Source organism: Drosophila miranda, assembly GCF_003369915.1.
Source record: "Drosophila miranda strain MSH22 chromosome Y unlocalized genomic scaffold, D.miranda_PacBio2.1 Contig_Y3_pilon, whole genome shotgun sequence".
In the NCBI taxonomy this organism is placed as follows: Eukaryota; Metazoa; Arthropoda; class Insecta; order Diptera; family Drosophilidae; genus Drosophila; species Drosophila miranda.
The window spans coordinates 6,866,765-6,879,986 of record NW_022881625.1 but is presented as its reverse complement, the minus strand read 5'-3'; the positions used below and the strand labels follow the sequence as shown (position 1 = coordinate 6,879,986).

Genomic DNA, 13,222 nt, shown 5'->3' with positions numbered 1-13,222 from the left:
ATTGCGCGTAGACCGCGTAGCAGTCATCGTACATCCCCTGGACGTCAGCTGCCCCCTCTGGATCTACTTCCGTTATCGCCTCCACACAGGCCTCGAACTCCGCGTCCACCTTCGCTTCGGAGTTGATCTCGATGGACTTGGGAGAGCGAGCGGGTTGGTTTGCTAGCATCTGGAGCGCTGAGCTTCTGGTCGAAGCGTGTCAGTCTGCTTGCTGCCAAGGCAAACTTAGACCGTGCGGAACTGGCGACCGATTGGGCCATAGTGCTCGGAACCGTGCGAGGGACGACCGAGGGGAGCAACCAGGCCTCAAAGGCATGTGGTGTGTGAGCCCTGGACGTGGTCGGACCTCGCTCAGCTGGGGCCGGACGGGAAGCTGTGGGCGTAGTGATTGAGCCGTTGGAGCTGGGTGGATGGGTCAAACTCAGCGAACTCCCCCGCCTAAACTTCTTGCGAGATTTCTTCTCACCAGTGGGCATGGTTGGCTGATGGATTTGCGATAGCGCGTATCAGAGTCGCAAAGCAGGTGAACGGAAATGGAGAAGTGGAAGTTGTGAACGACGAACCGTGGTTATGTGGCCTTGGCGGGGGTTATCGCGAGTATTTATATAGTAGAAGTCGGGCACCGTGGCCGGAATATATAAATATAAAATACTACGATCAAATAAAAAACAAAGGGCCAACCAAGAGCGACTAATAAGGATGAGCAATGATATGATACCCCTATATAGAGTCGGTTGCAAACGAATGTTGAAAACAATATACACTCGAAGTGCTGGGTAGCGCTACACTTGGCGTTCCGTTACGGTCAAGCGCGGCACCGAAAAATATTCTCCCACCAACAACAGCGCAAGCAAACGGTGGAGAAGCGAAAGCGAAAGGAAAAACGAAACGAATGCACCGCTGCTGCTGCGTGTATGTGTGTGCGTATGGATGTAAGTGCTATGTACCGTGGCTTGGGTTGACGACCCAACCTTTTGGCGAGATGTAAAACAACGGTTAAAACGGTGGATGACCGTTTTATATGCAATATGTATAATTTAAAATGCGTACGTATGTATGTATATGTAAGATAAATATATATGTGGTGCCGTATGTATGGATTGTGTCTTATTTTTGTTGGCAGTATAATTAGTTAAATACGGAGACGCAGTGATTTATTTTCTTTATTTATAAAACCAAAAACCGATGGAACGTTGAGCATGGAAAAAAAAACAAACTAATTGCAAGCATATGAATTTATGATTGTTTTCAGCCACTTGGATTGCGTTGCGATGTGAACATGTGCTTGTATGCATGTGCATATGTCAGCAACCAAAGCTCAGCTGGTAGCTGGGAGAGGTAGGAATATATACACTGGATCGGAGGTTGACCGCAGCAGCTTGCTCGGATCAAATTAAACCTTTGGAGAAGTAGGTGGCCACAACCGTTGGCAGAACGAAGTATGGTTTAATTTGGAGCTAGAGCGAGAAAAGAATACATTTGTATGTATATATGTATGCCACGGGTACTCGGACTGGGATGGAAAACTCGCACAAAATCACTGCACTGGTGTTGGGCTTACTTATCTTGAACTTAGAGCGATCCGCCGATGCTGGCTGGGGTAAGCTTCTCCTTATGGGGAAGGCGAAGATCCGGCTCGAAGGACCAATGTTTGTAGTGGGGCGGATCGAAGCTCAACTCTCCCACAACGCAATTGATGTAGCCGTCATAAGAAATGAAAACCGTTATGTTTCGTGGTATATATATAATTATGTGTGTGTATTTGGTTGGACGGTCGCGCGGTAGATCGGCCGTCTGAAGCGGGGGTGAAATCGTAACTGCTTAACTCTATGCCTTATGGTGATTTTTCTGCCGTGAGCGCCGTGTGGATCGTGGATTGTGGATCCGAGCGCGCGAGAGCGAGTTGGGACCGGGGCGCACGGAGTTGGCACAGTGCGCGGAAATTGTTTACGGCTGGCCTGAACAATATATTTCATCAGAAATAGTACACTCCATATCTTTGACTGTATAATCAGAAATATTGTGAATATTGTCAGAAATGTTGTCAATATTCTCCTCAATATCGTGAGTTGTGGCCGACTCCTCCGTATGACCGTGCATATTGTTGTCAATATCCTCAATATCCTGAGTTGTGGCCGACTCCTCCGTATCACCGTGCATATTGTCAATATCCTCAATATCGTGAGTTGTGGCCGACTCCTCCGTATGACCGTTCATATTGTTGTCAATATCCTCAATATCCTGAGTTGTGGCCGACTCCTCCGTATCACCGTGCATATTGTCAATATCCTCAATATCCTGAGTTGTGGCCGACTCCTCCGTATCACCGTGCATATTGTCAATATCCTCAATATCGTGAGTTGTGGCCGACTCCTACGTATGACCGTTCATATTGTTGTCAATATCCTCAATATCCTGAGCTGTGGCCGACTCCTCCGTATCACCGTTCATATTGTTGTCAATATCCGCAATATCCTGAGATATCATCAGAACAGAAATATTCTGCACCGGAGTAACAGGCTCAGCATACTTCGCGTGCGTCGTCCCCGCTGAATGGAATACATTATTAGAAGAATATAATATAAATGTAACTAATTTACTTACCCTTACGTTGATGGTCCAGAAAAAAAAAGTACAAATTAATCACTCCTGCTGCACTTATGTCGCAAACTTGGGCTCCACCGAACGACAACGTCATGTTGGCAATTTCCTGTGCTTTCGGCCTTGCAGATGGTCCCAGTATATCCCGCATAATACATTAACAAGGGCACTGTCCACCCCGTCAATTCTTACACCTCCCAAATTAATTTACATCTTTGTCTTATTTTGTCTTCCTTATTTATGTTTTAAATAACGGGGCATGTATGGTTTTGGAATTTACTCATCGATAGTATTATAAGAAATACCAATGTACTCGATATGCCAACACACATTTATTCGAATACGACGATCAAGAAGGAAGAACGTTTACAGATATTTTGTTGCTATACGATACGGACCGATAAATATCACATAATTCCGCGCCTAGTTTCCTGATTTCAACATGTATAAAAATAAAAATAAAATAATTGTAAGGCAACATATATTAACCCTAACCGATCGAGATATTATACTGCAATTAGTTGTATGCGATATTATACTGCGATATGATACTGCGATAGGTTTTCATATCTATGAGATTGCTGAATCTGGATCAGATCAGATCATTTTTATAGCCAATAGGAACAAATCAATTTGCAGTGGCTACGCAGCCACCGACGTCACGCTCAGACTGATTTTCTGTCTCTCTCGCACGCACTCTTTGTCGTGTCGTTTAATATTAGCGGCGTCTGCCGGAGGAGAGCCATACTGACTAAGTATCGGGTATAAATGTAGAGTTGCGGTGTCCGCAGCAACTCACAATGTTCCCGCTCGTTTTAATATATGATTTGAGTAGAAAAACTCGCCTGTTATTCGTAAATGTAACGACTGAAAATAAACTTATTGACAAAAAAGGGAGGAGTATTTATATTGTGTGGGCGCCTTTGGGCCAAGAAATCATCAAAGTTATTCACGTCGCACAGTTTGGGAAAAAACTGGACTGGAGTGGAGTCGACTGGAGGGACTGCAATGACACTTGCCGGCTGGCGGCCTCTTGGAAATTTTAAGCCTCGTTAAGCTTCTGGTCAACCGCCTGGCTGGTCTGCTTGAGCGCTCCATCGAATGGATTAACCTTCGCTCTGGATATACTGGATGCCCTTTTGGATTACAGGACTACCCTCTTTAGCGCCTTTGAATGGATAAACAAAGTGCATGTCCTACATGGATTACAGCCGTATAGCGCCTCATAAAAGGTAAGAAATCAAGCCACAAATTGAATGCCGAACACAGCAAATGCTTAACCCATGACACCACCAAAAGGGGGAGAGGGAGTAGAGGGGGATGAGTGCCCCCTATTAATCCTAGGTGCTTCCTGTGATTTTATGTAAATTTGTACACGGGGAACAGAGGACTCCAAAGAGACCTCTCGAGCAGCAATTCAATGTACAAATGACAGGTTGGCTGTGACACAAAACAGCAGCTTAAGGAAGATGTAAAGCCAAGCAAAAATATACACCCCCCCCCCCCCCCTCCACCACTCTCATTAACCCTTAACCCTTAACTCCTTAATCCCAGAATGGTAGCCAACATTTCAGCCACACCAAGGAGTATGGTGGCATGGTATTTATCGCAAGTCCTATCCCAAACCAACAAAGCCGATCAACTATTGCAAGTCGCAGCTCTGCCCAGGGAAAGTACGTCACCTGACCTGTGATTCGAAACACAACATCGAAGTGGGCCCTGAACTATCACTTGGAGCCGTTCAGAACTGGCTCTGGAAATCATTCAGTACGAATATCTGGAGAGAGCGGCACAACACAGAGAACGGCAGCAAATATCGAAAGCACAGGGAACATAAAGTAAATAAAAATAAAAATACAAAACAAAGCCCATGAACGAATATTTCCTCACAGGTGCTGGAATAAGATGAATCCAACTATTAACAATCCACGTTCCCCATTCACCTGCTCGCGGGGTGTTTTCGGATCCATGGGATCCTTCGTCTTTCGTCGACCAGCAGCAGCAGCAGCAGCCGGGGCTGCAGGTCCCCCCGAAGGTTCCGCCGACAAGAATGAACTCAATGCGATGTCTTTCCTAGGCCACATCCACACCAGTCCTCTGCTGTCCCGCCCAATGGGTCCAATAGGTCACGCTCACCCCCCCACCTTCCCTCCGATGGGGGATTCAGATGGGTGAGCGGCAGCAGCCCAGACTCCACTTCCCCCCAGGACATAACTTACCCCCGGCTCCCCTGCAGATTCAATGCTGTGCCACAGATCGCTTCGATGGGACCACCGCCCGTGTTGAGCTCCCTCTGGACAGGCGGCGCTTCTCCGGACAGCCGCGGAAACTACTACGACGACCCCCACGAAGAGTACTCCGACTGCCGCTACGAGGGCAACTACGAGGGCGACTACTCGATGCCCACCGAGGAGGACCAAGAGGAGGAGTCGTGCTCCTGTCAGAGCCAGACCTGTCAGAGCCAGAGCGAGTTCAGCTCGATAGAGCGCACCGAGTCGGACTCGGAGTGGGAGGAGCTCTCCGACGGCCTTTCCCCCAGGGTCTCCCCGCTGGAGTCCCTCGGCGCAGTCGTGCTCTCCACAATGCAGCCGGAGCACCGTCAGCGCATGGTGGCCTTGTACCACCTCGTCTTGGAGACCGCTGTGGTCAGAGGTCGTGCTGCAACTGCTGTGCTGCGCGGTGTTCTGGCTGGTCGAGAAGACCGTGCGCTTCAACGAAACCGTCGGCTCGAAGCGCCACCGATTGTGGAACAGCAAGTTCAAGCTGCGCACCATCCAGCGCCAGTTGCTGTGGCGCATGGCCAATGCCCGGGGCGACGAGACGCTCGTCTTCTTTGCCGTGCTCATGACCACGCCCTGGCTGTTCTCCCTCAGCCTCCTGGGATTCATCCTGTCCCTGGCGGCGCTCCTGAAGAAGACCGTCGAGCAGCTGGTGTTCCAGATACGCCTGCACCTCGTGCTCTAGGGGCAGCCATCGAGCAGAAAGCAGCAAGCAGTATCCAATCACACACTGACAGAAGACACACGGCCACACGCCCGACACTCCACCCCTCCCCTCAGAGATGTTTGCACTTTCATTTGGGCATCTATTTTCGTTGATGCTGGCATCGCAATACACGGAATCGTCTCTCCGTGTTTGGCCGCAATGAAAATAGATACCGAAATATTCGAAATTCAAAGTCAATTCCCACGAGAGAGAGCGAGACGGGCCTTCTTCTTTTGGTTTACGGCCTTTCTTTCTTCTGCCTTTGGCATCGCCCACTCCACTCTCTTTATTTTTCTTGCATTAAATTGGCAATAATATAAACTCGCCTTCTCTTTCTGCTTAGTAGTATTCCCCTGTCGCCGATAGCCCGCATCCTCTGCGTTCCAGAATCTGCGGAAATTTCCAGCGGGGGCTACTGGCGTGCATCAGCCGTCGAGTAGATTGAATGGGAACGCTGCCAGCATATATGTACTATGTGTGTGTGTGCCCAACTAACGCAGACAACTGCGTTCTAGAATGAAATATTAATTCATTGGATACGCACACATAGATCCCCTTCATCGCTCTCTGTTTCCCTCGGAGGGCGGCAGGGTACTGGGTGTCTACGCTGCTCGGCGCTGGCCTGTATCTAATCGCGCCTGCCTTGCTGTGTACCCACTGTAGATGCATATTTACGTACGGTTGTTAATCAATGTCCGTTGATTGTCGTATCGTTGCTTGGAAGGGGAATCCCCCTAATATTAAAGCTGGGATCCTATGCCAGAGCAGAACGCAATACTTTTCATATCCCACCTTGGGTTTCCTTAACCAATCCCATAACTTTCGACATTGACAATGAGGCTTCATCAGCATTCGTTCGCTCACAGTCATTATCATAATGATGATGATAATGATAATAATGTGCATGTGTGTGGTGTGTGACTCTCGTTTAGGACCTGAGCTCAAAAGTGCAATGCACGGCAGAAAAATCAACACGAGCTGATTCAAGGGGTAAAGATATGTATCTTTGGCACACCGAAGTGCCGACACTCTTTCAATTCAAGCTTGTTCACAGCCCAGCGATTCGCAAATGCGGCCAATGAGTATGTGTTGTGAGTATATAACAGCCCATCCGATCCGATCAGGCGATTCATCAGTGAAGATTTTCTCTCGTTTCGCTTTTCTGCCTAGTGGGGTCCCAGGTGTGGGAAAAGCCACGACGGCGTGAAACTCAAGAAAAGCATGAAGAAAATTACGATTGAACCGGTGACTAGCTCATGGTCTTCCTCGAGCGAACCGACTGCCTTTGTTCAACTGGGACGATGAGGTCTGAGCGTGTTCATCTCGGCCAGTGAGAACTTGCTCGTAGCGGGTCAGCAGATTGGTGCGGACAATGGCGCCGTTCAGTTCCGCCTGGGCCTTGATGGCCTGTGGGAAAAGAGAGGGGAGAAAACAGTTGGATAAAGCCGAGGAAGAAAAGGAAATATAAACCCACCTGAGTATCGCTGACAGCCAGACCATTCAGGAGATTGAACAACACAATGGTCATGAAGAACACAAAGAGCAGGAAGATCAGGTAAGTGTAGACGCTGTCAAACTTTATGTCACCGGCATCAAATTCTCCCGTGAGCATCACAATCGTCTTGATGAGCGCCTCGATGGGCACGGAGAATGTGTTGAAGTGACCAACATCTTCTCCCTCCTTTGCTGGCTCTGGCGTGCTGTCCTTCGGAGAGGAGGAATCCACCTGGGGCTTGCCAAACAGTATGTAGAAGCACAGACTAAAAACACAAAGATCGAGTAGAGAGCAAAGCTCTTGATGAAGCTGCTGGAGACGGCGCGCAGCATGAGCATGTGCGTCGAAATTGAGAGTACTGGCAGGGAGCCAACCAGCAGGCAGAACTCAACGGACACCAGCAGAATGGTGAAGACGACCAGTATGCGCTGCGTCTCCTTGTCGTAGCTGGCTTCCATGCAGGTTAGGATCGACAAGACAATGAGAGCCCCCTCAATCAGGTTCGTGATGGACCTGAAGTACAGCAGCGGCGACATGGCAAGCTGTATGACCTCTCGGATCATGAGATACACAATCCCTATCCAAGAGAACAGGCCGAAGAGGGCAGTCAGGCCCGTGTGGTCGCTTTCGTGGAACTTAAGGAGCGTATGCGTGATAATGGAGGCACGGAAGAGAGAGTAAAGTAGAAAGTTCAGATAGAAGATCACCGAGAGGCGGTGCCACTTGAGTAAGAGGAAACTCGAGATTAGCGGGTGCTGGAGCAGGTAACGCAGCTCCTTGGAATCGGCGATGTATGCGATTGGAGTCATCTCGTCCTCCAATTGGTGAGGATGGCCAATGCTCCGCTTGTCCGACTGAGAGGAGCCCACCTGAGAGGCATTCGATCGTCCTGGCGATTGGCCTGGGCACCGCTGTCCAGGGCAGTGTTGAATTCCCGTATGTCCCGATTAGCGAGGGCTGCGCTCAACTGGCCCTGCGGATCGATGAAACCGCAGTTGTTAGAGCTCATTCTGCTGTCTGCAAAGAGTCAAGTGAGAATGGGGAGGATGAGCTATGTCTATGTGGGCTTTCGTTAATCTTATCCAACCCACGCTGCGTATGAGTGACTTCTAATGCCGTTTCTATGAAAATGATGCCAGAACCCGCATTGTTAGAGCTCTGCTCTGGTCAATGGAGGGAGGTCTGACCCAACAGACGGTTTCTGTACAGACCTTGAAATGGCCGAAACAAAAGCATGAGAGTGGACCGACCCCCGAAACAAACGGTATTTGACAACGCTTCATGCTACGATGATTTTCACACAAATGACTGTCTGTCCATGGAGCTGGCCAGCAGCTGGAGGCAGAGCCACAGTCAGAGCCACAGTCAGAGCCACAGTCACAGCCACATCCGCAGCCGAAAGCTACCCCACAGGTTTCTTGGAGACCGCTGTGGTCAAGGTCGTGCTGCTGGTGCTGCAACTGCTGTGCTGCGAGGTGGTCTGGCTGGTCGAGAAGACCGTGGGCTTCAACGAAACCGTCGGCTCGAAGCGCCACCGATTGTGGAACAGCAAGTTCAAGCTGCGCACCATCCAGCGCCAGTTGCTGTGGCGCATGGCCAATGCCCGGGGCGACGAGACGCTCGTCTTCTTTGCCGTGCTCATGACCACGCCCTGGCTGTTCTCCCTCAGCCTCCTGGGATTCATCCTGTCCCTGGCGGCGCTCCTGAAGAAGACCGTCGAGCAGCTGGTGTTCCAGATACGCCTGCACCTCGTGCTCTAGGGGCAGCCATCGAGCAGAAAGCAGCAAGCAGTATCCAATCACACACTGACAGAAGACACACGGCCACACGCCCGACACTCCACCCCTCCCCTGAGAGATGTTTGCACTTCCATTTGGGCATCTATTTTCGTTGATGCTGGCATCGCAATACACGGAATCGTCTCTCCGTTCTTGGCCGCAATGAAAATAGATACCGAAATATTCGAAATTCAAAGTCAATTCCCACGAGAGAGAGCGAGACAGGCCTTCTTTTGGTTTACGGCCTTTCTTTCTTCTGCCTTTGGCATCGCCCACTCCACTCTCTTTATTTTTCTTGCATTAAATTAGCAATAATATGAACTCGCCTTCTCTTTCTGCTTAGTAGTATTCCCCTGTCGCCGATAGCCCGCATCCTCTGCGTTCCAGAATCTGCGGAAGTTTCCAGCGGGGGCTACTGGCGTGCATCAGCCGTCGAGTAGATTGAATGGGAACGCTGCCAGCATATATGTACTATGTGTGTGTGTGCCCAACTAACGCAGACAACTGCGTTCTAGAATGAAATATTAATTCATTGGGGATACGCACACACAGATCCCCCTTCATCGCTCTCTGTTTCCCTCGGTGGGTGGCAGGGTACTGGGTGTCTACGCTGCTCGGCGCTGGCCTGTATCTAATCGCGCCTGCCTTGCTGTGTACCCACTGTAGATGCATATGTACATACAGTTGTATTGTCGCATCGTTGCTTGGAAGGGGAATCCCCCTAATATTAAAGCTGGGATCCTATGCCAGAGCAGAACGCAATACTTTTCATATCCCACATTGGGTTTCCTTAACCAATCCCATAACTTTCGACATTGACAATGAGGCTTCATCAGCATTCGTTCGCTCACAGTCATTATCATAATGATGATGATAATGATAATAATATGCATGTGTGTGGTGTGTGACTCTCGTTTAGGACCTGAGCTCAAAAGTGCAATGCACGGCAGAAAAATCAACACGAGCTGATTCAAGGGGTAAAGATATGTATCTTTGGCACACCGAAGTGCCGACACTCTTTCAATTTAAGCTTGTTCACAGCCCAGCGATTCGCAAATGCGGCCAATGAGTATGTGTTGTGAGTATATAACAGCCCATCCGATCCGATCCGATCAGGCGATTCATCAGTGAAGATTTTCTCTCCTTTCGCTTTTCTGCCTAGTGGGGTCCCAAGTGTGGGAAAAGCCACGAGGGCGTGAAACTCAAGAAAAGCATGAAGAAAATTACGATTGAACCGGTGACTAGCTCATGGTCTTCCTCGAGCGAGCCGACTGCCTTTGTTTAACTGGGACGATGAGGTCTGAGCGTGTTCATCTCGGCCAGTGAGAACTTGCTCGTAGCGGGTCAGCAGATTGGTGCGGACAATGGCGCCGTTCAGTTCCGCCTGGGCCTTGATGGCCTGTGGGAAAAGAGAGGGGAGAAAACAGTTGGATAAAGCCGAGGAAGAAAAGGAAATATAAACCCACCTGAGTATCGCTGACAGCCAGACCATTCAGGAGATTGAACAACACAATGGTCATGAAGAACACAAAGAGCAGGAAGATCAGGTAAGTGTAGACGCTGTCAAACTTTATGTCACCGTGAGCATCACAATCGTCTTGATGAGCGCCTCGATGGGCACGGAGAATGTGTTGAAGTGACCATCATCTTCTCCCTCCTTTGCTGGCTCTGGCGTGCTGTCCTTCGGAGAGGAGGAATCCACCTGGGGCTTGCCAAACAGTATGTAGAAGCACAGACTAAACGTAAGCACAAAGATCGAGTAGAGAGCAAAGCTCTTGATGAAGCTGCTGGAGACGGCGCGCAGCATGAGCATGTGCGTCGAAATTGAGAGTACTGGCAGGGAGCCAACCAGCAGGCAGAACTCAACGGACACCAGCAGAATGGTGAAGACGACCAGTATGCGCTGCGTCTCCTTGTCGTAGCTGGCTTCCATGCAGGTTAGGATCGACAAGACAATGAGAGCCACCTCCATCAGGTTCGTGATGGACCTGAAGTACAGCAGCGGCGACATGGCAAGCTGTATGACCTCTCGGATCATGAGATACACAATCCCTATCCAAGAGAACAGGCCGAAGAGGGCAGTCAGGCCCGTGTGGTCGCTTTCGTGGAACTTAAGGAGCGTATGCGTGATAATGGAGGCAGGGAAGAGAGAGTAAAGTAGAAAGTTCAGATAGAAGATCACCGAGAGGTGGTGCCACTTGAGTAAAAGGAAACTCGAGCTGGCGTCTCATCAGATTCTTGTAGTTGATGATGATCTCGAAACTCTGGTCACCGGGCTTCTCCCCGTTGGTTGTGATGCAGGAATCGAAGTGCACCTCCAGCACTTTCGGGTCCATCTCCTGTATGGGAAGATCTCCGAACGCGCTTCTCGCCCCGATGTACGCTCCCTGCCGTAGAAGCTCCTGTGCCACCTTTGTGTTGCGATACTTGACCGCATAGGAGAGTGGCACCAGGCCAGCCTTGTCCGCCTCATTGATGTCCACACGATCGCTCTCGAGCAGCAGATGGAAGCAGCGCTGGTGGTCACAGAAGTCGTCCAGCGGCTGCTCACCCAGGCGACTGATAACCGCGTTCAGCAGGTTGGAATGCGATGTCAGCCTCAGCTGCGGATGCTTCAACAGCTTCTATAGCGCCCTGTGGTTGCCCCAGATTACGGCCAACTCCACGGGGCTGATGTCGCTCAATTTTGAAGGATTAATGTTGATGCCCGTCTCGAGGATGGCCTCAAAGGCTCGCTGCTTGCCCCGCTTGATACTCTCCGCCAGCAGGGACTGATACTCCTCCTGGTTGGCATTGCATTGGTTGTCTGCGTTTCCGCTGACGTTCTGGTGGTACTCCGCGAACTGTTGCTCGAACTGGTTCTCGTCTCCGTCCCGCAGCGTGCGGAGGAGTCGCTCGCAGTCGATCTCTGCTCCGGCCTCGCGCAGCTCCGGCAACGGCAGTTCCGGATACTGATCCCTCAGCATCTGGCGTACCTGCCCGTTCCGATAGCTGTCAATGTCCAACTGTGGTTGTTTCAGAAAAAGTCGGATCAGCTCCAGCTTAGTGCCTGCCTCAATCTTTCTATTCTTCAGCACATGGTGGAGGGGCGTGAACTCACCCTGATCCACCAAATTCGGAGAGGCTCCGTACTCGAGCAGCAGCTGAATGCAGGAGCCCACCTGAGAGGCATTCGATCATCCTGGCGATTGGCCTGGGCACCGCTGTCCAGGGCAGTGTGGAATTCCCGTATATCTCGATTAGCGAGGGCTGCACTCAACTGGCCCTGCGGATCGATGAAACCGCAGTTGTTAGAGCTCATTCTGCTGTCTGCAAAGAGTCAAGTGAGAATGGGGAGGATGAGCTATGTCTATGTGGGCTTTCGTTAATCTTATCCAACCCACGCTGCGTATGAGTGACTTCTAATGCCGTTTCTATGAAAATGTTAGAGCTCTGCTCTGGTCAATGGAGGGAGGTCTGACCCAACAGACGGTTTCTGTACAGACCTTGAAATGGCCGAAACAAAAGCATGAGAGTGGACCGACCCCCGGAACAAACGGTATTTGACAACGCTTCATGCTACGATGATTTTCACACAAATGACTGTCTGTCCATGGAGCTGGCCAGCAGCTGGAGGCAGAGCCATAGTCAGAGCCACAGTCAGAGCCACAGTCACAGCCACATCCGCAGCCGAAAGCTACCCCACAGGTTTCTCGAAAAATAAAAACCAAATCTTCGTTTTGGGGGCAATTAAAGAAAGCGTCTTTAAGTGGTTTTTGTGGTACCCGAACTACAGACTTAATTTGCCCTCCCGTGTAGTTATTAAATTATAGCAATCCAACTGAAGACAAGGTAAGACAAGGCATGAGAAGTACTCAGGGAGTGGCTTGATTGTTCAAAGTGATATACAAATTTGAATCAAGTTTGGTGTTCGATCTCACTCGCCTTTTGGTATATCAAAATTTAACGATCATAAAGAATAATCATAAAATAATCGACACATCAATATCAATTAGCAATCAATTGGTTACGCTTTATGCTTTGAATACTGTTCCGAATGGAGCTTTAGATAAAGCCCTGGGCAGTGCTGAAATCTTGCGATTTATAGGCGGCTCTTTTCGTAAATTTCAAGGCGGCTTCTTCTGTGGGATCTGATCCCTCCAGCCGTCAGCTCAACGTCTTCTCCGCTCTGTTGTGTTCTGTTCTGTTCCGTTCTGTCTGCTGTCTGCTTTGATGCTTGAAATGTGTGAGAAATCGGCTAATCACACATGAGACACAGTCGCATCTGACCCTAGCAATTAAGAGCACTACTTTCAGAAATATTGATGTAGTCAATGTAATCTATACTTATTGCGAAAAGATTCGGAAAACACAAATTGCCCTT

At 49.7% G+C, this 13,222-nt stretch overlaps 1 pseudogene; it reads right to left on the bottom strand.

Annotated features, from left to right (window-relative positions):
- Positions 1-6,918: 6,918 nt before the first annotated feature.
- Positions 6,919-12,032, bottom strand: LOC117194644 (annotated as a pseudogene).
- Between the last annotated feature and the right edge of the window lie 1,190 nt (positions 12,033-13,222).